Below are 25,210 nucleotides of genomic sequence, written 5' to 3' on the forward strand. Positions count from 1 at the left end.
GACTCAAATATAAAAATTATTATTTCAGTACATAATCGGTGTTTAATGAGTAACTATATCCCTTCTTTTATATTAATTCTTTGGTACCTGTGGTTTATTTTGCATGTATGGTCCATCTTAACTCATACTAGTCACACTTCAAGCATTCAATTATCATATGTGGCCAGAAGTAACTATATTGAACAGTACAGATCTATACATTTTTATGTATTAAGAGTTCATAATTGTCATTTTGAAATATTTGTACTAACTGGTATTTTCTTGCTATATTCCCATGATTAAGTCAGGTTTGTGGGTGTTTACCAGAAAAATCTCAGATATAAAGTGTCATTTTCATACATCATATGAGTGGTACATATAGCTTCTTTGGTGTAACAGTATTGTTTTTTAAATCCTAATCCATTATTTAATATTTTGAAGAAAGTCACTGTACACAGTGGGAAGGTTTTTTTTAACTACAGATATGAAACTAATTTGGATTTCTTTCTTGCAACACTTTAGATGTTTCACTGTACTCTTCATTTGCTGGCATATAATTTTAGAGGAAAGAAGAAATAAGTTGAAATAATTCATCTAGTTTTTTTTAGTTATGCTGAGGGTCAAACCCAGGGCCTCAGATATGTTAGGGATGTATTCTATACCCCAGTGAGCTATAATTCTTAATTATACTCCAGTCCCTATAATTCTTAACTTTGTTGTCCATATGTGCAGTATTTTTTCCATTAGACTTTTTTCAAGATTTTCTCCTTGTCTTTTGTTTTCTGTAGTTTGAGGTGGATATATGTAGGTGAATAGTTTTTGATATTGTATCTGGCTGCTGGAGTTTATCTCTGCTTAGATATAAGAGAGAGAGAGGGAGAATTTTTGAGATCTGATTTAGTCAGCAGTTTTTCAGCTATGACCAAAGGATCTTACAAGAACAATTAGTGGATTTGGGGGCTCACTGTCTCAGAGCACTCAGTCCAGGGGCAGCTGGCTCCATTCCTCAGGTCTTGAGGTGAGGCAGGACATCATAGCAGAAGAATGTGGCAGAGTGAAGTAGCTCACATGATGAAAGCAGAGAGGAATGTCAGTAGCGAGATACAAAATAATATCCCACAGACATGTCCCAGGGACCTACCTCCTCCATTCATTCCCTACCTGTCTTCAGTCACCACCCAGTTAATCCCATCAATGGAATTAATCCATGGATTGGGTTAAGGCTCTCATATCCCAATCATTTCCTTCTTGCATTGTCTCACACATGAGCTTTTGGAGGACACCTCACATCCAAACCATAACAATTTCTGAGTTCACATCTCCATGCTCTGTTTTTGCATTTCTGTTCTATGTGTTTTATACTAGAGGCTTTGATGTATCTGAATCTGGTTCTGCTACTTCTTCTCTTCACACTGTTATTTATTTCTTGTCTTTATCCTTATTATACATTTTTTCATTGAATGATGAACACTTATTAATAGATTTAAAGTAGGTACTTAGTGTGAACATTGTTGCTAGTCTTTCTCAGGCTTGGAATTTATTGAAGTTTTGTTCACTGTCCATGCAAGGAGTTTAAGTTACTTCTTGGTTATTACCTTTGTATCCTGTCTTGATTTTGACCTCTTTTGAATATTCTTGTTCAGGGAGTCTGGATCTTTCAATCACTTAAGTTGTAGCCCACTATATTAGAGCTCTGTTTCTGTGATGGTAATGAGTGTGTCCATATCCATGAAATCTGACCTTCACACTATTTTTTCTTCTGTAAAGTGCAATAGTAATGTCAAAGGGGCTGAATGGAGAGAGTGCTCCTCTTCTACCTGAGATTTTGTGGCAAGGACAGTTTTTCCATTTTCTGTTCTGTTCTAACCAACCCCCTGCCATTCCAGTCCCTGAAGAGTAGACTGTTAGGGAGAACACTCTAGGGTAATTTCACAAGGATTTTTTTCAAAATATTTTCCTGTTAGAGCCATGAAGGGATCTTCTTGGATATTTACCAGGAGAACCTCATATAAAACATAGAGGTACAACCCCAAACCTTCAGGCTGCAGCTCCCAGGAGTTAGTCATCTCCTGATAGTTCACACTAAGCCTCTAGCAGTTTCTCAAAGTTGCTACTGAAATCTCTCCACCAGGTTATGGCTATAGTGACCTCTGCTTCAGATCTTGGGCAACAAAGTCTCTGTTGGGACTCTCTGAATCCCTGGCTTTTTCAGATTTGGGGGAGGCAGTTTGCCCTGGAAATTTGTTTTTCTGATGTGTGTAAGAAAAATTATTGGAGTTTATTTGTTAGTTGTAATCTGATTTTCCTCATTGTAAGATAGGGATGACAAAACACAGGATCTTTGTATATAGGAACTGACATCTTTAGATTCATTAAAAAACAAGAAACAAACAAACAAAAAACGCTTATCTCCACTACTGAAATTTACTTTGGTGGAAGCATGCAGGGAGGACAGGTTTTTGTTTTTGTTTTTTAATCAAAAATCAAAAACTAATATTTAAGAGGAAGAGATTATTTTCCTTACTATAATATAATGAGATAGGGAAATTGACAGAATAAGGTTGAATTTTCTCTTATGGAATTTTAATTAAATTCAGGAAGGTACATTCTTCAGATTTTGTAGGTACAAGACAGAATGTGAGTAGAAATTCATTTGACCTAAATTCTTTATATTTAATATAAAATTATGCATCTGTGTGTGTGTGATCATTCTTAAGTCAAATGTTCATTACAATTATTTACTATAGTTTAAAATTTTCTAATGATCATTTCACTTTCCAAGTTTGTAATTTCAAATTCAGGGAATTTACATCATTTAGAATATACTTTATAAAAGTATTCATCAAAATTAATCATAAGTAAATATATTCAAACCCTCACTGTTAAATTCCCTCATTTTTTCCCAAATCAAACAAAAACAAAGAAATTACCTTTGGGCAAAAACTGAAAATGGAAAATTTTAACCAAAGGGGAATTATTTAAAAATTCTCAAGTGTCCTCAAATCAAAGCTTATAGTGGAAACTCTTTCACAAATTTAATTATATTGGTCATCCTCCCCAATGTTTATAATGGGTTAGGATACCTAAACTGGATGCAAAAGCAAAGTAAAAACTCTCAGGCCTAAAACCACATAAAGGCTCTTAATATTTAGGATAATTTCTATTCCCCTTAAGGCATATGTTGTGAAATATGGACATCTTCTGCAAGTAACTGGCACAGCTATATCCCCAAATCCTGGTAGAATTATATAGAAGTTTCCAGAATTAAAGAATTTCTCCTCTCTTCAATAACTAAAAGAATAAAATCTCGATTTTTCGTAAAAATTGGATGTGATAAATATTATGGGGTGCTTTAGTTTTGGAAATTGGATACTCTTGGGCCCATGCCCATGTATGTAGTAAAGTATATAAATCCAGATTAGTTATTAGCCCAAAGAAGAAATGGATGTGAAGTGGGGGAGTATGTCCTTCACTCAACTGTCACCATTCTTGAACCTTCTTGGTTCCAATTCAGATGGATGCTTGAGTGCAGGAATCAGTTTTCAAGCTGCAAGTACATTTGGTTTGCAAAAGAAAGGTTATTGGATTAGTAATCCATAGCCATTTGTCATGCAGCTATTATCTGCCAAACACCAACCTGGTTTTCTTCCCAAAGAGGATACACATTATCCTTCTTCTCTAAATGCTATTATTAACTGGTGGAGTCTTTTAGACTGCTCTTCACTCATTGGGTATCTGTTCTAGTTGGGAGCAGAGATATCTGGGAAAAGAAAATGAGAGGGCTATAAAAAGGGAAATGGCCAATTCCAGGGGATAGAGGGCTCATTCTTCTTCCAGGGTCCCTTTCAAGGGAAGAAGCTGTTCAACCTAACTAGGTAGGCCTGCCTGGGGTTAACTCAGTCACTCAACATAGATTGAAGACAATCATGTGATCACACCAGAACCCTCTTAGGGGTTGCCAGGGCACTATATCCACCCTGAGTCAATTTTAACAAACTCAAGATTGCAATGGCTTTCTGAAGTTTTGAATATATAATATATAATCCTTTATTTCCTCATTGTTCAATGTTAACACCCTCCAATGGTTAGCACATTTTGAGATTTAGAAAATGTTCTGAAAATTAAATGTGGCCATAAAATTGAAACAGGAAAAGCTACTATGGCCAACTCAAAATATTTGACAGTCAAGAAAAGCATTAGAAAAGCTGAAAATCAATCCTGATTATTTCTGTCAACTAACGTAATTTGCCTAAGGTCATTGCAAATTATATGATGTTATCAAAATCTTTGGGCAGTTCTACTACCTGCAATGAACAATACAGTACACTCCTATAATTCATTCACTTCTGTAAAAACAATTTTGTTCTTAAATTAGCTTCTTCACAATACTCTCCTATTTTTTCTCTTTAAAATCAACACTTTCCAAATCATCTCTTCCACTCTGGGCCTTTAAATACCAGAGATGTGCTAATCATTCTCAAGTTTACATGGGAGTATCTCACCTCTACCTCAGTGTTCCATACCCACCTTCTTACTGAGTACTTCTCTGGCTTTCAAATAGGCATCCAAATCTAGCAAGTTTCAAACTTTATTCTTGAGTCCAACACAAGCCAGCAGTCCTTGAAGTCCAGACCCACAGAATCACATCTCATCTCTCCTCATAACAAAACTCTTCAAATAAGCACCACCTCTGCCATCTCTCATCTGGACTTTGGCAGTAGTCTCCTGGTTGATTCTGTCTCCTCCACACACACTGAAGATGCTTTTTGGTTCATGGGTTTATAAAAGAAAGCGAGATGGGAGGTGATGGATATCTTGTTCAGGTTATGCTGAGCCTGACAATTGTCCCATCATTCAGAGCAGAGAGCAACTATCCCATGCCTCAGAGGCCCTCATCTGCTACCTCCAGATTTGCTTTTCCTAAATGAAGAAGGGAGACAGAAGATATCAAAATGATTCTCTTTATTAGCGTTAGTATGTGCTTTGCTAATGGTGACCTCTGTGGGATCACGTTTTCATTTCTTAATTTCCACTTGGCCCTCTTCTCCCATGTGGAAAATGAATTTATTGATACTCCCTTCATGTTGAGGTTGATATGAAGATTAAATGAGATTAAACTTCTCTGTAGTGCCTGACTCAACTCAGGTTGACTGTATGGTCATTTGTATTCGTGGGATTCTTTTATTTAGGTAAATTCCTTGTAGGTTTGCTGCCTCAAGCATCACGTATAAGTGAGATAGTTTAATTCCCAAGAATAATTTATCACCTCATCTCCAGGTGCTTGTCATTCATCTTTTGTCATGGTTTGGATGTGAGGTGTCCCCCAGCTCACATGTGGAACAATGCAAGAAGGTTCAGAAATGATTGGGTGGTAAGAGTCTTAACTCAATAATTTTATCCCCTGCTAGGGATTACCTGAGTGATAACTGAACTGGTAGGGTATGTCTACAGGAGGTGGGAATTAGGGCAAGGATTTAGTGTCTATTTATATCTGGAAAGTGGAGTCTGTCTCTTTGCTTTCTGATCACCATGATGTGAGCTGTTTCCCTCTGCCACACTCTCCCATCATGATGTTCAGCTTCACTTTGCCTCCTGCGAAATAGAGCCAGCCTTCTATGAACTAAGACCTTTAAAACCATGAGCTTCTGAATAAGCTTTTCCTCTTCTATAATCGTGTTGGTCAGGTCCTTTAATCATAGCAGCAAAAAAAGCTGAATAAAACATTTTTTCTATTCCGTTGGAATGCTATCTCCACCATGTAAGTGTGACTTAATGACCAAAGTATTGAAAAGACAGTCAAGAAAAGGATATTATTTGTTTCTTAAGGAAGAAGGGACATTATCTCAGAAGAGATGTCAGACTTGAGAATGGAACACATTGGCCTGCTGTTTCTAGGTTAGGTTACTGCATCTCCTTTAGGTGATATTTCCCAGAATCCATCCAGGGCTATACAGAGCTCAGATTTTTATCTCCTTACATTTCCAAAAATACTTAGACAGAAGACCATCTGGGAAGTTTTATTTTCTTTCTTTGGTATCTTCATTAAGACTCCCAAAGACTCAAAGTTGGCTTCCAGCTGAACCAAAGCTGCAGGCATCCATCAATGCCTGGGACCAGAGATTTTTTTCAGAAACAAAGGAGTTCTCCACCAAGTCTCAGGATGAGGGACAAGACACCTGGAAGGTCTAAAAGCAGCAGGACCTTCTCCTCCTTCATTTCTGTTCAGAGATTTCTGCATGGAAGTATTCCAATCATGCATTGTTTTATTGCTTCTCTACCAACTTTCTGTTCTCTAGCTTAACTCATGTGTAAATCACAAGTAAAAGTTGTGTATATTTAAGGCAGGTAACATGATGTTTTGACTTGAGCATAAGTGGGAATGCTGGGTCGTATAATAGGCCTATTTTTAATTTCTTGAGGAACCTCCATACTGCTTCCCATTATGATTGTACCAATTTACATTTCCATCAACAGGAAGCAAGTGTGAAACTGGTGAAAACAGCTTCCTCATTCTTCTCAAACACAATACTATAAAGAGGTAGAGAAGGAGGTAAGAATAAAGTCTACACAGACATCCAGCACCATAGTGAAACTCCAGCTGCTTTGCCAGGACAGAGGTCCCTCAAAATTAATTTTTTTCCCCAAAATTGTATTTTTCCTTTTAAGCAAAGAGAATTATTTTGAGAATTCATGTTTTAACAAAAGAACGTTGTGTATGAAAGCAAGTCGGGGAGACCTGATAATTGGGAAGCACCACCATTGAATAAGAACATGAGGTTCCTGAGTGCTCCCTGTGGAAGCAGCCCCATCCAGCCAGCCTTTTGGACCAGGAAAACAAAGCAGAATGACCAGGCCTAGCCAGGCACAGCACCCTCCACCAGCCATGAGCCAGCCTCGGTGTAGTGCTAGACCTGGATCCTTCGTTTAGGGACCATCTGAGGAGCTACTGGGCAGCTTAGCAGGCCCATGCCCTCAACTCCAAATTTTCAGAGGGTAGCAGTAGTCAAGGCCACTGCTACTTTCTTTCCTATCCTGAAGAGGATTTTCTTCCCCTCATGTCTTTCTTTTTCTTAATGTATTAAAATTTAGTTTGTAAAAGCATTATTATTACTAATTATCCCATAGTAATTGGACATATGTTGGTGTTATCCAAAGGAGTTAGAGCAGTAGAGTTTAATCAACATGTACAGGGTCAAAGACCTCCACTCTTTGCCTTGGTGAAGGGACTCATGTAGATGAAACTGTCCTCACAGGACTGGTGGTGATTAAAAAGTCCTCAAAGGATTGGGACAAATTAAAGTGGCCTTACTAGATTGGCATAGATTAACATGTCCTTATTGGATTTGTGAAGATTAACGTGTCTTTATAGGATTGGTTTAGATTAATGTGGCCTCACAGGATTCATATTGATTAAACTGTCCTCACAGGCTTATATATATCTTTCTACGTTGGTATTGATTAAGCTGTCTTCACAGGGATAGGATTGCATCACTTCTTGCAGTAGCCTTTTGTTTGAAGTGGAATGAGCCCTGTCTGTGTGAAGGGTTGATTCCTAGCCCCTCACAATTCTTACTTTGAAGTCCTAACCGAGTAGCTCATAATATGCCCGTATTTGGAGACAGGGTTTTTCTTTAGTGATTATTAAATTTAATGAGGCTTTCTGGTGGCTCCATTCAGATGCAAGCAGTGTCCTTAGAGCTGAGAAAACTGGGCACAGATTCCCAGAGGTACCAATATAAGGACATAGGGAGGGAGGCCATCTGCAAGCTCAGAGAGAAGCCTCAGAGGGTACCAGCCCTGACCACACTGGTTGTCAGACTCTGGCAAGCCCTGTGTTGGGGCTACCTACTCCACATGTAGGTGGCTATCCTGCCTGTGTACTGGGAGATCTTTCCATATAATGTGGAGCAAAGTGCAGTGGCAGCTTGACCTTTCTGACCACCTGTCTCTGACTCTCCATAATCCCTCCCCCAGTTTTGTCCCTGAATTTTCCTCACCTCTTCTTCTACCCTCAGCACCTCTTCCTGGCTTTCCAATCAATCCTGAGGACAGCCCCTCTTGGCAACTTCCCTGAAGATGGATAACCCAAAGTGTCATCTGGGAGCTCTGAGTAGCTCTAGTCCTGTCCCATTCTGGTTAGAGTAATGTAACTCCATCTCATCTTCCACACTCTAAGATTACTCAAAGTGATTTCTCCCCAACTCTGCCTAGAATTTTGCATCATATATGATTATATGGGCTGTCAGCAGCCTCTTGCATTACAGCCTGAGCCCCTAGGCTCTGCTCCCTGAGGTGATTATTTGTGCACATGCTGAGTACCTCTGACTTTGGTCAGCTAAAGTGCAAGAGGATGACACTCCACCCCCAATACTGAATTTCCTGAATTTCCATTTCCACTTAGTGAGAATTCAGTTCCACCAATCTGATCTGTTTGACCTTAGATCTTTAAAGCATATCTCAAGGCCTTTTTGAATTTCAAAATTCTAGAGTGACACAAGTACATTTAAATGCCTTTCAGATTTTTTTTAGAAATGTATCCCCTTTAAAGTAGTAGTAAATCTATGAATATGCTTAAATTCTCTGTAAATTTTTTCATTAAGCTGAATTTCTGAGAATGAGTCATTGTGATATTTTGTTTTGTCAACCACTTATTTATGAATGTGCAAAATCCGTGCACCCTCAGGAGCTGAGTGGCAGTGATGGAGAAGCACAAACCTCATCTCGGGGTAAGGGTCAAATATTTTGTCAGAGGAAATGACAATTTTTAGAGAATTTGTCTTTCTAGGGTCTTGGGCAGAGTTAGCCCAGCATGCTTTGGTTTCCTGGATAGTGTCTATTCCATGTGGCCATTGAGCTTGTGAATTGTGGCTGGGGAGACTTAGAAATAGACTTTTGGTTTTAATTATTTAGAATGAAAATAATTTCACGTGGCTGATGGCTATTTCATAGGACTCTGGGGAGTTGAAGTGATTTGGACATCATGGATGCCTGCTTTCCTAAGAGAAGTCCCTAAGGGCCACCCAGGCCCTCATGGGGCAGGGATGCAGAATGGAGACAGATGACGTAGGAGCTGAGAGAAACATGGAAGACAGGAGGACAGGACAGTATATTGTGCTGTGTGTTGCCAACCCAAAGCCATCCTCACTGTAGAGGTTGCTCTGTGGAAAAAAGACCAATCTGTCTGAGGTGGGGGTAGAATAGATGCAGGGGAATGGTGTGCTGGGTGCCCAGGATCTGTGGTCTCAAGGACATGTCAGATCCTCAACCACTAACAATAGGCCCTTCTATGCTAAGGACATTGCCGGTAAGTGGTGTGAGGCCAGAGGCCTCTCAAGAGCAGTGATGGGCACCTTGGTTCCTTGAAAGTATAGCCATCGGGACACCCACCAGCCTCAGAGCTTGGGAGTAAGACCTGAAGAAGCCTCTGGAAGGCCTTGCCCCCAGGAAGAATGTCATTCCTCTGATTATCCTGCATCGCTGAGCACTGACAGCAAATTCTCTTCTCAATGCCAGTTTCATTAGTGTGCCTGGCACAGCTCCTTAGGGAAGCAACCAGAAGTCAAAAAAGAGGTGAACTGGCAGAAGAAATCCCAGGGTAATGTCTGGTGTCCACACTCATAGACATAAAGCACAATGGATTCTTCCTCTTATTTCACTTCTAAGAGAAAATGAATGAGGTGGAGGGAAAGGAGGAGGCAGGGAAAGAAGACAAGGAAGAGGAGGAAAGAAAAGTAAAAAGTCATAGGATGAAAGGAACAGAAGAGAAGGAGGAGGAACAGTAAGAGAAAGTGAAAGAAGATAGAAAAAAGGAGAAGGAGTGAAGGAGGAGGAGGAGGAGGAGGAGGAGGAGGAGAATTCCACATTGTGGACTACAGCAAATCAGAGACTCTTTGCAAAGCACAACCATTGCATTAGAATATGGGGTCCCTGAGTACTCCCTGTGAAAGGAGCCCCACCCAGCCTGCCCTTTAGACCAGGGAAAAAAAATGCTTGGAGAGGAGGTTTCATAGGCAGGCCTGGCTAAGCACAGCAACTTTGCCAGCTATGAGCTACCCAGGGTGTGGGCAGTCCTGTCTCCTTTGCTTAGGAACCATCTGTGTAGCTGCTGACAGTGTAGAAGACAGGTAACTCTGACTTAGTTTTCAGAGGGTGGCAGCAGTCAAGTCCACTGCTGGTATCTGAGATTCTCTTTCCTATTTGGGGGAGGATTGTTTCCCCTTAAGTCTGTTTTTCCTCCCCAGATCTTTAGTTGCAGATTGACACAATACATTTATTTTGTTTATTTAAATTTTTTTTAAATGTGATGATGTTGATGATTGAACTCAGTGCCTCATGCATGCTAGACAAGGGCTCTACCACTGAGCCACTACCCCATCCCAAGTTTGTCTTTTTCTTAACATCCTAAGTGAGTTTTTTGATTTAACTTATAAAAGTAAATTTTATTCCTAATTATCACATAGTAATTGGACATATGTTGGTATTATCCTGAGAAGTTAGAGCAGAACAGTTCAACCACGTACAGGGGAAATGTCCTCCCCACATTGTCTTGATGAAAGGACTCCTGTCAATGGGATTATCCTCCCAGGACTGGTGTTGAGTAAAAAAGTCTTCACAGGATTATAGATTCAATTATAGATTAAAGTTGCCTTACCAGATTTGTATTGATTAAAGTGGCCTTACTGGTTTGGTATAGATTAAATTTGCCTTATTGGATTGGTATTGATTAAAATCTTCTCACAGTATTGGCATAATTCAAAATGGCCTTACCATTTTGATATAGATTAAGCAATTTTCACATGGCTTGGATCATGTAACTTCTCACAGTGGCCCAGTGTTTGGAGAGGAATGAGCCCAATCTGTGTGATGGGCTAACTCCAGGCTCACAGTGCATATGTTGAAATCCTAACTCAGTAGCTCAGAATGTGACTATTTGGAGACAGGATCTCTACTTGCCCTGGAGTGAGTGCTGAACCTGTTTTCTGAGACCATAGCTGACCCAGAACTGTGTCAACACCCTACAGGGAGCCTCAGAGTCTAGCCTCTGGGAGGCCATCACATTTCTCACCTATGTCCTGGCATGTCCCAGGTAATCCTCAAGCCTGGAGGAAGAGGAGGGCACTAGTCCTGGCCTCCCAGGTTCCTTGAGCTCAGCAGGGTGTGTGGAGTTGGGGGAAAGCTCTCTGCCTACTTTCCACAGCTGCACTGGGCCCCTGTGACCCCACCAGGAAGTCTCTCCCAGAGTCAGGGCAGAGGGAGTGACTACTGTGTTTTAGGCTGGTATAGGGTGTGGCAGCTCTCAGCCCTCTCAGGAAACATTCAGAACCCTGGGCTCATCCCAGCCTCAGCCTGTGGCCTTTCCTGAAGATGGGAGGGTCTAGAGTTTTAGTAGGGGGTGAAGCCTGTGAGGAACTGGTCAATTAGAGACAGGGACTGAGTGACCTCAAGGTCCTTTTGCTTCCTATGTTAGACAGGCAGTGGGTTTTGTCCTGAAATTTCCAGAACCCTGGAACTTCATCATCTGACCTCATCATGTCCATTTTGAGGAAAATGGATTAAAGTGCCTGCAGCTGACCCTTGACTAGGTAGGAAAGGACCTCCTGGGAAGGGATAACTTTGCAGTGTCCAGAGGTCATCTGGATGGAGGCAGGAGTTCTCTCCTTAGTCCCTGTGCTCAGCCCCTATGGGGAAAGGTGTCTACTCTCAGTATACTGACAGCCAGCCCCCTTCCCTTCCACCCATCTGACTTTGTCTTGCACCACTCTTATGGGTGTGGCTCCCAGTTTGTTCTGTGCTCACTCCCTTGAAGGGCCAGCTGGGCCCAGTGGGCACAGGTGAGACACCATGACCAAGTGGAGTATCATCTACTGTACATTCCTGAGGGACTCCCTGCTGAGATTTAAAGCGATATTTTGTCTGTTCCAGAGTGTGGATGGCAACAGGGGAGCTGAAAGAGAATATAAGGGGTGGTTTGTTCAGCCCTGGACTTTCTGGGCACCAGGGCTTTGGGGACATAAAATATGGGTGGAAAATATTCAAACCATAGCACCATTTTTTTCGATCAAAACATGGGATGATTGCTCTACTTTAGCTAAAATATGCAAATGTATGTTGAATAACTAGAATCGTGAATTTCAGAGGTTGTGCATCAGGATTAGGTAGTGGCACAGCTCTCTCTGCAACACTAAACAAGCTAATAAATCAACAGAATCTAAGCTCAGGATGCATTTGTAACCTGTGGAAAGAGATGAAATTAAAAGTTGGGATGGGGGTATGAAGCTGTAGCATAATGTCCTCTAAGCTAATCAGAGGTGGGTCACAGAGGCCCTAATGGCAGTCACCTCCAGATTCTCCCCTAGATGCGGTTCTGTGGGGATCCTGGAGTTGCCTCCATGTTTGCCTGATGTTCCCCAGGAAGCTCCTATGGACAAAGATGCAGGCCTGGGTTGTTGTGCTTGCATTTTTCTGAGTTTACCATCCACATCCAAAACTTTTAAATCTCTTTCCATATGCAACAACTTCCTACTGAGCCTGAGTTTATCAGCTGCATATACAGGTGTTTCTACTCAGAATTCATTTTTTCCTCTGTGAGGTGTGCAAAGGTCAGGGCAGTCCAGAGTCCAGACTAGAGACCTGGGGGAGCTGAGAGACACCAGGGCCTCCATGGCATGGATTCATAGCAGTTATGCTGTTTGTTCACCCATTGAAGTGCATCCTGATTGCTTAAGGTATTGGGCATTGTGAATAGAACTACTGTATGTAATTGCATGTACACTTTTGAGGCAGTTGTCTATTTTTAGTAACATGGTGGTGACACCATGTCTAAAACTTTGGGGAAAATAGTCAGTTTTTTTATAGTGGTGAGCTGTTGTGTGCTCTACCAGCAATGCACAAGAGTACCTGTGGCTGCTCATCATCCTCATGGTTGATACTACACTTAGTAAAGACCTTAGCAGCTTAGAAGGTGTGCAGTGCACCTTGGGGTCTTAGTTTGTGCTTTCCTCATGACAGGTGATGCTAAGAATCATTTCTTTGCTTCTTTGCCATCTCATATCTTTCTTGTCAGTTGTCTTTTCAGATCTTTACCCATTATGTTGTCTTATTGTTGAGTCTTACTATATTTTGTACACAGGTTTGTTTTAGACATATACTTTCCAAAGTTTCCCCCAGTCTTTGACCTCTCTTTTTATTTCCTTATATGATTTTTTACAGAGTAATTTAATACAGTCTATGTTATCAAGTTTTTCTTTCGTGGATTTTTTGTTGTGATTGTTTGGTAGCAGGGATTGAACCTAGGGGTATGCTTAAACCGTGCCAAAGTAATCAAAGTAGAATTTGATTCCCAGCTAAGCTATCATCAAGGGTGTCTGAATTACAAACATGCTTACATGAATATATAGGGCATACACTGTAAGCCTTGATTTCATAAGTAATGAGTAACTGCTAGGGTATGTTAAAACAAGGTAAAGTCCTAGTTTAAAATTGATTTGTGTGTGTTCAAAGAAAACTCAGAAAGATAGATATATAATACTATAATAACATTTACACAGTAAAAGTTTAGAGAATTAAAACATTTTAAGGTTATTCAGTTACTGGGAAAAAAAAGAGGTGCTGGATAAATTTAGACTTAACATTTTATTTCCATAATTCAGTTGTGTGAAACCACAATAGGAAATAAAACATATCAATAGAAGGGAAGAAATGAAGTAACATTAAGGAAGGGTAGAAACATTGACCAATAGAGTAGCATGCAGGGAAGGACTAATTGAAAAAGCTAAAGTATAAAAAAGTCTTACCTAGGATTGTACACAGCCTCTTCAGTTACTGCCATTTGCATCATGCAGCCAGGACTTTGAACTCTCCTTCTGCCAAATGTGAACTGGGTGAATTCTCTGAATCTCAGTTTCTTCTATAAAATGAGAATAATACTACTTATCTTAAAGGGTTGTTTTCAGAACCCACAATGAAAGTAGGGCTTTACCATAATCCCTTACTTTGCATCCTTCGCTTATAGTTTTAACACCACTTCTTTTTTTTCCTTTTCCTTTTTTTTTTTGTAATTCTTAGTGAAACAGAATTTAACATCACCACTTAAATTTTGTGTCAAAAATACATTTGTAAACTACTAGCATATTAGAATTTTGTTATCTATGACTTCCTTTATTTTGCCAGATCCTTTCCGCCACGATTGGCAATGCCTAGCTCATCTTGCAGATTGGCAATGCAAAATAGGCTGCATGGGATTCAGAATGAAGTGAGTGGAATAGACAGGTGATAATTTACCTTTCCTACCATGTCCTCTTATTCCCTGTTTTCCTGCCTCCATTGATAGTACATATTTTGAATCTTCTGAAGTTCACATTCTCCTTATATTTGGTGTTTGGACAAATGGAAATAGGATGATCACTCCAAAAAGTATTTAGACTCAAACACAATTCACATTACACATTGTTAAAATAAGTTGATTACTCTTAAGTCTATGGATCACTATAGTTTCAATGACTTACAATTCAACATAACTCTACCAATGCCCTAAACTTTAATTTTCAATGCATTCAATGAACTAATAATGTATCTGATAAGGGGTTAAGTGCAAAAATTGTTTTCCTGATACACATACACCTGAAATTTTATCCATCCACTTGTTTTTATATTTTCATCTCCTCCTCCATATCTCATACTTCCTGACATAAGGAATACAAACTTTTTGGATTACAGAATTTTCACACAGGAAGTTCCAAGGATAATGGCCTTTAGCCTATAAAATCTTGGCAAAATATAATGAAGAGGTACCAATGTTTTAAATTGAATAAATCATGAAGAAAATTCAGCAAAAGAATAACTATTATTTAATTTTCAGTTGCTTTTAGGACACCATTAGAAACTGCACAAATACAGGGGCTGCTATTTTTAAGGCCACAACAGCTAGCCAAAGTGGAATCCCTTCCTGGGGATGCACAGTGCTAGTGGGATTCATTGCTGTTGAAAAAGCATCATCTCATGACTTTTCTCTTTCCTTCCTTCCAACTGAAAAATTAATCATGATACTGAAAAAAGGAAGGCATGGAGAGAAGGAAGGGAGTTACAAAAGCAAGAACACATATCACACACTACAGTGCTGCTATTTGAAAAGAGTCACATAGATCTGTGCATCAGATAGCCCTGAAGATGACAGTGTCCTTGTCCAAATCAGTGTATTGCATTTCTAAACTACATTTCAGATAGAAGAATGACCTGGCTGACAGCAATGTCCTGCAAAAGGTGCCATATGGGCTGACCCTAGCCAGAGCTGAACTGGAGATGCTGACTGAGAACCTGACGAAAGAGTTGGCCTATCTGAAGTAGAATCAATCATGAGGAGGCCAAAAATTGATTTTTTTTCCTTCCAGACCTCAAAATTAAAACATCAGGTTTGCAACGCTGGAGTTAAAACACGACCTCTTTAAGTAGCCATTTGTTTTGGATGTGCTCGTGCATGTACATTGCTGATACTGCTGTTTATAATCGTTCTTACTAAGGTTTAATTAATCAGAGACACATTCTGATTTTGTCATTTTCTTTACAGGTAATAAATTAGGAAATAAGAATTTTAACTCTCTTGATTTAGTGATTTTGAAATTATATATTATCAGTGCCACACATGGCACTCTGATGGACCACAGTGTATACCAGTGACTGTTGTAGAGAACAGACACTGGCAGTAAGTTTTTACTGAGTTTTCAGTGATTCTACCAATTCTGCAGGATTAAACACATCTTGCAGCCCTTGGCTTAACAGCTGTAGATAAAATCTCTCTAGCAACTTGCATACCAAGCCTCCCCTTCCTGTACAGACAGGACAGTGGATTCTCTAGAAGGGGAGGATTAAGTAATCCTTCTGGCCCATAGGCACAGCATATAGAGTCCATGGTCACTTAAATATCCTGTGAAAATATCTTTAGTTGTTATTTTGTTGTTGTTGTTTGGAGTCTTAAAGGCAGTTTCCAGGACTTGGGGTCTGTTCCCTATAAGGCGAGGAAAAGACTGGTCCTTGTGAATCAGGATGATCTTGACAAACCACAGTGAAGCCTTCATGTGGCTTAGTATTTTTGCAAGTTCATCCTACAGGTGTATGTTTGTGACCACCACAATGTGTATTCCTTTTAAATGACTGAACAACACTTGTACACTGCACCCACAGTCCACGCAGGAAGTGGCTGGGGATGGTGAGGTTTTCTCTCAAGACCGCCCCAACCTAGCAGAAACCTAGTTCCTCAGTAGAGAGGCTATATCAGGGGATGGGGTAAGCAGCCACACAGTGGCCTCATGGTTGAGCGAGACATGGCAGCTGTGGGAAGCATAAGGTCCTGGGTAGCTGCCGGGGTACCAACGCCTCCCGCATTCTTCTTCCTGAGCAGGCCAGTCGACCAGGGACAAGACCAGGGCCTAGAGCCTCCACCACAGATGACATCCCAGCTACTGGTTACCTTATCACTCTGACACCACTATCCCATGCCCTTGCTGTCATGCCAGCCTGGAACTCTTCGCTGCAGCCAACCAGACTCCCCACATGGCCACTGTATGCCACTTTCACTGTCCTGCAGCTAGACCTCAGTTACTTCTGCAGGATGAAGATGCTCCCTGCTGGACACTGCCTGTTGTTTCTGCCCCTGCTTCTGAACTCTTATGGTGCCACCACCATTGTGGAGCACTCAAACTTCCAAACTCCAGATGGACACCAACCATGCCCAATAAGGTCTCAATGTCATTGTACTTTACACCACACCTGCTGCCTGACCCCTATACTGAGGCTGGACCCTTGATGCATCTGCATGTTGCTCCTACACCTACCAGAGTCTGGAGCTCTACCCTGCTGCCACCAGACTTTAACATGGATACTAGACAGTGACACTCAGTACTGGGGCCAACATCACTGCAACTGCCCGAGTTTGGTCCATTAATTTTTTTTCAAGAAGCCCCTCTACATAAAATAAAAGTGCAAGGCAAAAAAACAAGTGCTGATGTAGAAGCTCTTGCAAGTTATCTAGACGACTTGCTAAGCTATTCGATGAAGATGAATTGTGCTTGGAGGTATTGGTGTCTGAAGTTCAATTGTGGCAGTGGTGGCAAAGGCAACTGAGGAGTCTGTAGGTAACAACGCCAAGCCAGGCATCCAGAGAGTTGCATTCTCATCCTCTGGCAGTGGCAGGAGTCTGGTCCCAGTGCAGTGATGGTGGCTGCACATCACTGGTGGCCCTATGGGGACTCCAGTGGCTTCAGTGTGGAGCTCTGTTAGCGGTGATGGTGACAGCTTGGGACAGCAGGCCTCAGAGTCAGAGGGTGACTGGAGGCTGTGATGGCCTCTGCAGTGGCTCCTCCAGGCAACTGGTATTGCTCCTTGTAGGGCCTGCCTGCCCACAAAGCAGGGCGCAGGAGCTGGTGGTACCCAGACACCTGCTGAGGACCTTAAGCTGCCCATTCCAGCAATGCCTGTCATTGGCCTTGAGTCCACCAGGCTGCTCACCTAATCTTTGAGTTCACCCTGCCACTCCCTGCGTTGCAGCCTCTGAGGGATGAGTAGGCCTGCTGCCAGCTGGGGCAACCTTTGGAGAAAGCACCCACCCTCTCCAGGTACATCTCCTCTGTGCTGGGTAGCAGAGTGCAGAGGTGGGAGGTGGGGGGGCCTAGAAAATCCTCACCCTCCAAGTGCATTCCTTGGGCTGACAAGGGTATAGGGCACAGGTGGCAGTGGGAGTCTAAGGGCAACGAGTTCTCTGTCTTGGTCTTCTGCCACTCCCAGCCACAGAAATGCACTTTTGGGGTGAAGATGTCCTAGGACCTCTGCTTTCTGCACCCACAGTCCACGCAGGAAGTGGCTGGGAATGGTGAGGTTCTCTCCCAAGACCGCCCCAACCTAGCAGACAACCTAGTTCCTCAGTAGAGAGGCTATATCAGGGGATGGGGTGAGCAGGCACACAGTGGCCTCATGGTTGAGCGAGACATGGCAGCTGGGGGAAGCATAAGGTCCTGGGCATCTGCCTGGGTACGACTGCCTCCCGCATTCTTCTTCCTGAGAAGGCCAGTCGACCAGGCACAAGACCAGGGCCTGGAGCCTCCACCAGAGACGACATCCCAGCTACTGGTTACCTTATCACTCTGACACCCACTATCCCATGCCCTTGCTGCCATGCCAGCCTGGAACTCTTCGCTGCAGCCAAACAGACTCCCCACATGGCCACTGGATGCCACTTTCACTGTCCTGCAGCTGGCCCCCAGTTACTTCTGCAGGATGAAGATGCTCACTGCTGGACACTGCCTGTTGTTGCTGCCCCTGCTTCTGAACTCTTATGGTGCCACCACCATTGTGCAGCACTCAAATTTCCAAACTCCACATGGACTCCAACAATGCCCACCAAGGCCCCAATGTCATTGTACTTTACACCACAACTGGTGCCCAACCCCTATACCGAGGCTGGACCCCTGATGCATCTGCATGTTGCTCCTGCACCTGCCAGACTCTGGAGCTCCACCCTGCTGCCACCAGACTTTAACATGGATACTAGACAGTGACACTCAGTACTGGGGCCAACTTCACTGCAACTGCCAGAATTTGGTCCATTATGTTTTTGCCAAGAAGTCCCTCTGCATAAAATAAAAGTGCAAGGCAAAAAAAACAAGTGCTGATGTAGAAGCTCTTGCAAGTTATCTAGAAGATCTTGCTAAGCTATTCGATGAAGATGTGTTGTGCTTGAAGGTATTGGTGTCTAAAGTTCAGTTATGGCAGTGGTGGCAAAGGCAACTGAGGAGTCTGTAGGTGGCAACGTCAAGCCAGGCATCCAGAGAGTTACATTCTCATCCTCTGGCAGTGGCAGGAGTCTGGTCCCAGTGCAGTGATGGTGGCTGCACATCACTGCTGGCCCTGTGGGGACTCCAGTGGCTTCAGTGTGGAGCTCTTTTAGCGGTGATGGTGACAGCTTGGGACAGCAGGCCTCAGAGTCAGAGGGTGACTGGAGGCTGTGATGGCCTCTGCAGTGGCTCCTCCAGGCAACTGGTATTGCTCCTTGTAGGGCCTGCCTGCCCACAAAGCAGGGCGCAGGAGCTGGTGGTACCCAGACACCTGCTGAGGACCTTAAGCTGCCCATTCCAGCAATGCCTGTCATTGGCCTTGAGTCCACCAGGCTGCTCACCTAATCTTTGAGTTCACCCTGCCACTCCCTGCGTTGCAGCCTCTGAGGGATGAGTAGGCGTGCTGCCAGCTGAGGCAACCTTTGGAGAAAGCGCCCACCCTCCCCAGGTACATCTCCTCTGTGCTGGGTAGCAGAGTGCAGAGGTGGGAGGTGGGGGGGCCTAGAAAATCCTCACCCTCCAAGTGCATTCCTTGGGCTGACAAGGGTATAGGGCACAGGTGGCAGTGGGAGTCTAAGGGCAACGAGTTCTCTGTCCTGGTCTTCTGCCACTCCCAGCCACAGAAATGCACTTTTGGGGTGAAGATGTCCTAGGACCTCTGCTTTCTGCACCCACAGTCCACGCAGGAAGTGGCTGGGAATGGTGAGGTTCTCTCCCAAGACCGCCCCAACCTAGCAGACAACCTAGTTCCTCAGTAGAGAGGCTATATCAGGGGATGGAGTGAGCAGCCACACAGTGGCCTCATGGTTGAGTGAGACATGGCAGCTGGGGGAAGCATAAGGTCCTGGGCATCTGCCTGGGTACGACTGCCTCCCGCATTCTTCTTCCTGAGAAGGCCAGTCGACCAGGCACAAGACCAGGGCCTGGAGCCTCCACCAGAGACGACATCCCAGCTACTGGTTACCTTATCACTCTGACACCCACTATCCCATGCCCTTGCTGCCATGCCAGCCTGGAACTCTTCGCTGCAGCCAAACAGACTCCCCACATGGCCACTGGATGCCACTTTCACTGTCCTGCAGCTGGCCCCCAGTTACTTCTGCAGGATGAAGATGCTCACTGCTGGACACTGTCTGTTGTTGCTTCCCCTGCTTCTGAACTCTTATGGTGCCACCACCATTGTGCAGCACTCAAACTTCCAAACTCCAGATGGACACCAACCATGCCCAATAAGTCCCCAATGTCATTGTACTTTACACCACACCTGCTGCCCGACCCCTATGCAGAGGCTGGACCCCTGATGCAGCTGTATGTTGCTTCCGCCCCTGCCAGACTCTGGAGCTCCACCCTGCTGCCACCAGACTTTAACATGGATACTAGACAGTGACACTCAGTACTGGGGCCAACTTCATTGCAACTGCAGCCAAACCCTTGTCACTATGGCAGATGAAAACACTCATGGCTGGAAGCATTTGTTGTTACAACCACTGTTTCTGGATTCTTCCACCGTCACCGCCACCATGAGTAGGAAGCAAGGAACTCCTAAATCAGAGCTGCATGCTGACACCGCCACAGTCGCCCCCACCTCACACCAATACTCAGCTCCTGACTTTCGACGCCTGATGCCCTATGCCCACAACAGCTGGATGCTGCTCTTGCCACCATATGCCACGATTTCATGATGGTGCCATTGCAGTGAATTGACCCCAACGATGCTTCTCTGCTCAAGATGTATAAGAGCTGGGAAGCTGATCATTCTCCATTACAGTCACCTCACCAAGTTCCACTGCATGCTGCCTGCCTTTTGTCACCCCAGGACCAGACACCAGTCCTCAGGACCCTAGAGGAGTTGTGGCTCTAACTCAGGGAACTCATCCAAATAAACAAGTGAGCACTCTAAATAAAGGCTGCAGTCCTCACAGCAGGCAGTGGGTGGGACTAGGTGGGTCCAGCTCACTGGTGAGAGGGTGGGGTTAGAGCCTGGGAGCTGCTGGCAAGGTCTAGACCTGATCCTGTAGGGAAAGATAGAGAGGGATCTTTGGCTGCTCTGGAAGTCTAGCCCTGGAAGAACCTTCTGGTCCTTTCTCCTGAACTTTCCATGGTGTCTCCTTCTCCTACTCCTCCACTCTTCCCTGAGGAGACTCTGTGTCCTGGACATAGGGTCATCTGGGCACAGGGTCTCTGGGCAGTGGAGTGAGGCCCCAGTACATTGCAGCAGGCTGGGGACAGCCAGACTGGCCATACCTGGACTTGTAGGAAAAATAGCCTATTGGGAAAATACCCTCCTAGTTCTACCAAATTTAGCCTAACACTGGCTTCTTCCAAGAGATTATCAAGAAAGGAAAAATATAAGTAAGCAAGTTTGTCTGGCTAAGGGGTGGTTTGAGGAGAAGTAAAGACTTCAGATTGGGTAGAGCTGGATTTAAATCCCTCTTAACTGGGTGACCTTGACCAGGGTGCAGAACTAGGTACAACCTTGGGTTTGCATCTGGTAAAGTAAAGTTGGGTGAGGAGGATAAGCCAGGGGTAAAATTAAGCTGTTGAGCAGTACCTAAACTTTGGGAGCCAGGAAGGCATTTGACATGATTTCCATGCAGAAATATATTCTGAGATTTAAAGTCAATCCACTTAGAGGTGCACCTTTGGAAGGCAACTGACCTGTGAGCAGGCGGTTGAATTTACTTCATTTTTTAGATGAAATAATAATATATGGAAGATCATAGGCCGATGTTGGGTCAGGCTTGTGAAATTATAGGCTGTTTTCAAATTTGTTAAATCTACATAGTTCAAGCCTCCTGGGATATCCCCCACCTCTTGTCACACCCCCACATAGAGCACTATCTACAATCCCTTACTCTAATTTTTAGAGTGTCACCAAATATGTCAATGCATGTATGTACATAGGCAGAGATATACATTATGTAATACTTTGTTCCTTTTAGCCTGCTTTGGGACCTCCTGAAAATAAAATCTCTTATTCTTACGTACATTCTTTTGCAGCTTTCCCTCCTTAATTGGTACCCCTTAAGCTGAGCATCAGGAAGAAGGAAACACCAGAGAAACTCAAAGATCCGAAGGACACCAACCCTGCTCAAGTCACTCTGGAAGCTGACTAGCCTGAATGTGCCCCAAGCTTGAGGAAACATCAGCCCTGCTTCAGCCACTCTGGGTTGGATGTACAAGGTGAAAGATACACTAACCAAAAGGAAAAATGGACTGTTTCACTCTTTAAGACAGCTCTTATACTGTCATTGCCACCCCTTACTTCTGCCATATACAGAGTCCTTTGTTTTTTCTTGACTCTAGGACTGATAACAATCAAACACATAGTTAATAATATCAGAAAACAAACGCATGTACCAGTTCAATCCTGAAAGGGCATTGCAGTTGAGATCCAAGCTCACTATTTGGAGGATGGTTTCCTTTTCTTGGTGGATCCAAAAGCTTAATTGACATAGCATGGATTGTGCTCTGAACTTGTGTATTGCTTCCATGTTTGTTTCCTCTTTTCATTAAAACTAGTGGTTCTACAATAGAAGCAGGTTTCCTTTTTAAAAAAGAGAAACAACAACTATGATATTACATTATATAAAGCTTTAAGCCAAGAAGATAATAATGCCCTTTGACTTAGAGGATTAAATAATGAGCATCAAAGGGGGTAATGCTGTAGTTTCCAAAAGACTCCCACCTTAATTGTAACACACAAGTCTCTCTCCTAATCAAGAAGAGATTATTTTAAGAAGTCAACAAAATTTCCAGAGCACTCATTGTGCTTTGAGCTCCTTTTTGTTGTAAAGGCCAGGTTTCTCTTTCTTGTAAGAGTTAGGCCTGCAGGGCTGGGGTTGTGGCTCAGTGATAGAGCACTTGCCTCGCACATGTGAGGCCCCTTGTTCAATTCTCAGCACCACATAAAAATAAAGGTATTGTGCTCATCTACATCCTAAAAGAAAATAGTCTCCAATCAAGTTTTTTGATGTGCGAAAATTTCTGTTTTCTGTGTAAAACATTGTGAAACCTCTGTCCAACCTATGAATGTGGAACAAAATTGAGTTATATTAAACATTGTGCTGTGTAACCACCCACTGCAATGTTAGAGAATTTCCAGACCTGGGCTCCAGAGCTTGTTTGGTGTTATCCCCTCTGGGTTGCTGCAGCTTAAATAAATCTGCTTCCTCCAAATTCCTCAGGTGTCGAGACTCATCTTTCCTGCATCAATGCCTGCTTGAAATGCTAGAATGTCCTAATTCTTGAAGGGCCTGAAGAGACAGTCTCTCAGACTCTGTCACAGTATGAATTCTAGGAAAAGTAATTCATCACAATGAATCTAATTTCAGGTTTCATTATAGGGACTTCCTGGATGTAATATCAAAGTTGCGTGATAAAACTTGTATACGTCTATTGAGTTGCCATGATATACTCCATAAAGATATATAAATGACATATTTGAATAAAAATTTAATCTGGGGGAAAATATGTTTTGTGAGAAATCTAAAGCCATGCTTGCATTTTGTGTTATTTTAAATATTATGCTGCAATAATATTATATTTTATTATTACATTTTTAAATCTGAAAAAGACATCAGAATTTTGTACCATAATATTGTCAAAAAGGGAAAATTTTATTGATTAGAAATATGCTTTCCTGTTTTTAGAGCTAACAGTTGAATTAAAGTTTTGCACCAGACACCAAGTCCATCAGAACCTCAGTCTGGTGAAACCACATCTTGGTGCCTGCCCAGGCCAGTGCCCAAGAGCAGGTCCCAGAAGGAAATCAGGCTGGCTCTTCCCAGAGCCCTCTGGACAGAGGTTGGCCTCCTCCACTCTTAGTGTTATTTTTTCTCTGATTGCTTGGCTCCTCTCCATGCTCTTCAAGCTGTCCTCTCCCATCTTTGTTGTTCAGTGACATCACCTGTCATTCATGTTTTTATAGACCTCTGAGAAAGAGAAAATCCACATGGATTTCAGAATGGCTCAAGATGTAAATGACTGGTCATCATTGGACACCCTAAAAGGGGATGGTATTGATGGCACAGGGGTATAAATCTCATGACGGGCCAGAAAACTCATTTACAGAGCAGCCAAAGGTCTATGTAGATCCATAAAATGGCCACAAACAACCTGAAAATCTAGGTAGTAACTCATCTGGAGCAGTCATAACCTCTTTCGGCTGGAGAAATATCAGTGGCTTCTTTTGGAATTGAATTAGGTGCGAAAAATAGCTCCTATGCCATTTGGTTAGGAAAAATGGTAATGATGATGAAGGTGATAATGCAATAGCTTATATTCATAGACCACTTTGCATACATTATTTCATTGAATATTCACAAAGTCCTTTCACTGACTGTCCTAGTCAGTTCTAGCTGCTACAACAAAATACTCTAAGCTTAAGAAAGATTTATTTCTCCCCATTTGGGAGGGTGGGAAGTTCATGGTCAAGGTACTGATAGATTGAATTCTTGGAAAGAGCCCTCTTTTTGCTCATAGCTGGCTGCCTCTCACTGTATTCTCAACTGGTGGAGAGCAAGTAAGCCCTGGTCTCTTTTTGAAATTCTGAGAAAACTAATCTCATCTTGGGAGACATGCCCCGAGCCTCCCCCCCCCACCCCCCACCGGCCTATCGAAATCTGATTACCTCCCAATAGCCCCACTTCTCATGCCATCATATTGGCATTAGGGCTTCAACATGAATTTGGAGGAGACACAAACATTCAGTAGGAAATGCACTGTGGAGTCTTGGGCATATTCTGTATCTTCTCTGTGCTTCTGCTGCCTCATAAAGAAAAAGGATGGTAATAACTCCTGGTCAATGTGCGTGTGTGTGTGTGTGTGTGTGTGTGTGTGTGTGTGTACTTTCTATCTGATCTACCCCAAGCATGAATTGCTGATTTAATAAGAAGTAAAACAAGAAATAAAGACTGTGTTGAACTTTGTTAGTAGAAAATAAAGAGTTTGTCCAACCTCAGACCCCAGGACCACTCAGCTGTGGCCCACATTTGGTCACCCTGTCCATCAATGCAGTCAGTACCCTGACTCCAGAGGCAAGCAAGATCTAGGAGGGTGTCCATTTTTCCTCCCTATGCAGCAGGAAATGGTGACAGAAAGAGGAAACTGAGAATTTCCCAGCCTGAAAGCCTGTGGGGAGGCCCATGGTGGGGGACATAAACCCATCTTCCAGCCATTTTCTCAAAAGCACTATGATTTCGTGACACTCGGGAAGTGGAGGAGCTTCTGGTTCTGGCCACTCCAGAGGAAAGTTCAAGATAAGTGCCATTTCAGCTGTGTGGCATGAGGAAGGACCTATAGACTGAGCCCCAGGACCATGTTCTTGGCAACCCAACTCCAACTTTGTCACCCACTGCAAGTCTGTGCTGCACTGGCCCATCAGGTGATTCCATTACTTCCAGGACCCT

General features: G+C 43.0%; 1 protein-coding gene across 1 annotated transcript in view; it reads left to right on the forward strand.

Annotated features, from left to right (window-relative positions):
• Nucleotides 1–22,979, forward strand: part of LOC144366446 (uncharacterized) — an 82,817-nt gene extending 59,838 nt beyond the window's left edge. The window contains exon 3 of the mRNA XM_078020726.1: nt 21,801–22,979. The gene's annotated coding sequence lies outside the window, so the exon portion shown is untranslated. The remainder of the gene's footprint in view (nt 1–21,800) is intronic.
• Nucleotides 22,980–25,210: the final 2,231 nt, after the last annotated feature.

This window comes from Ictidomys tridecemlineatus, chromosome 9 (genome assembly GCF_052094955.1).
Source record: "Ictidomys tridecemlineatus isolate mIctTri1 chromosome 9, mIctTri1.hap1, whole genome shotgun sequence".
In the NCBI taxonomy this organism is placed as follows: Eukaryota; Metazoa; Chordata; class Mammalia; order Rodentia; family Sciuridae; genus Ictidomys; species Ictidomys tridecemlineatus.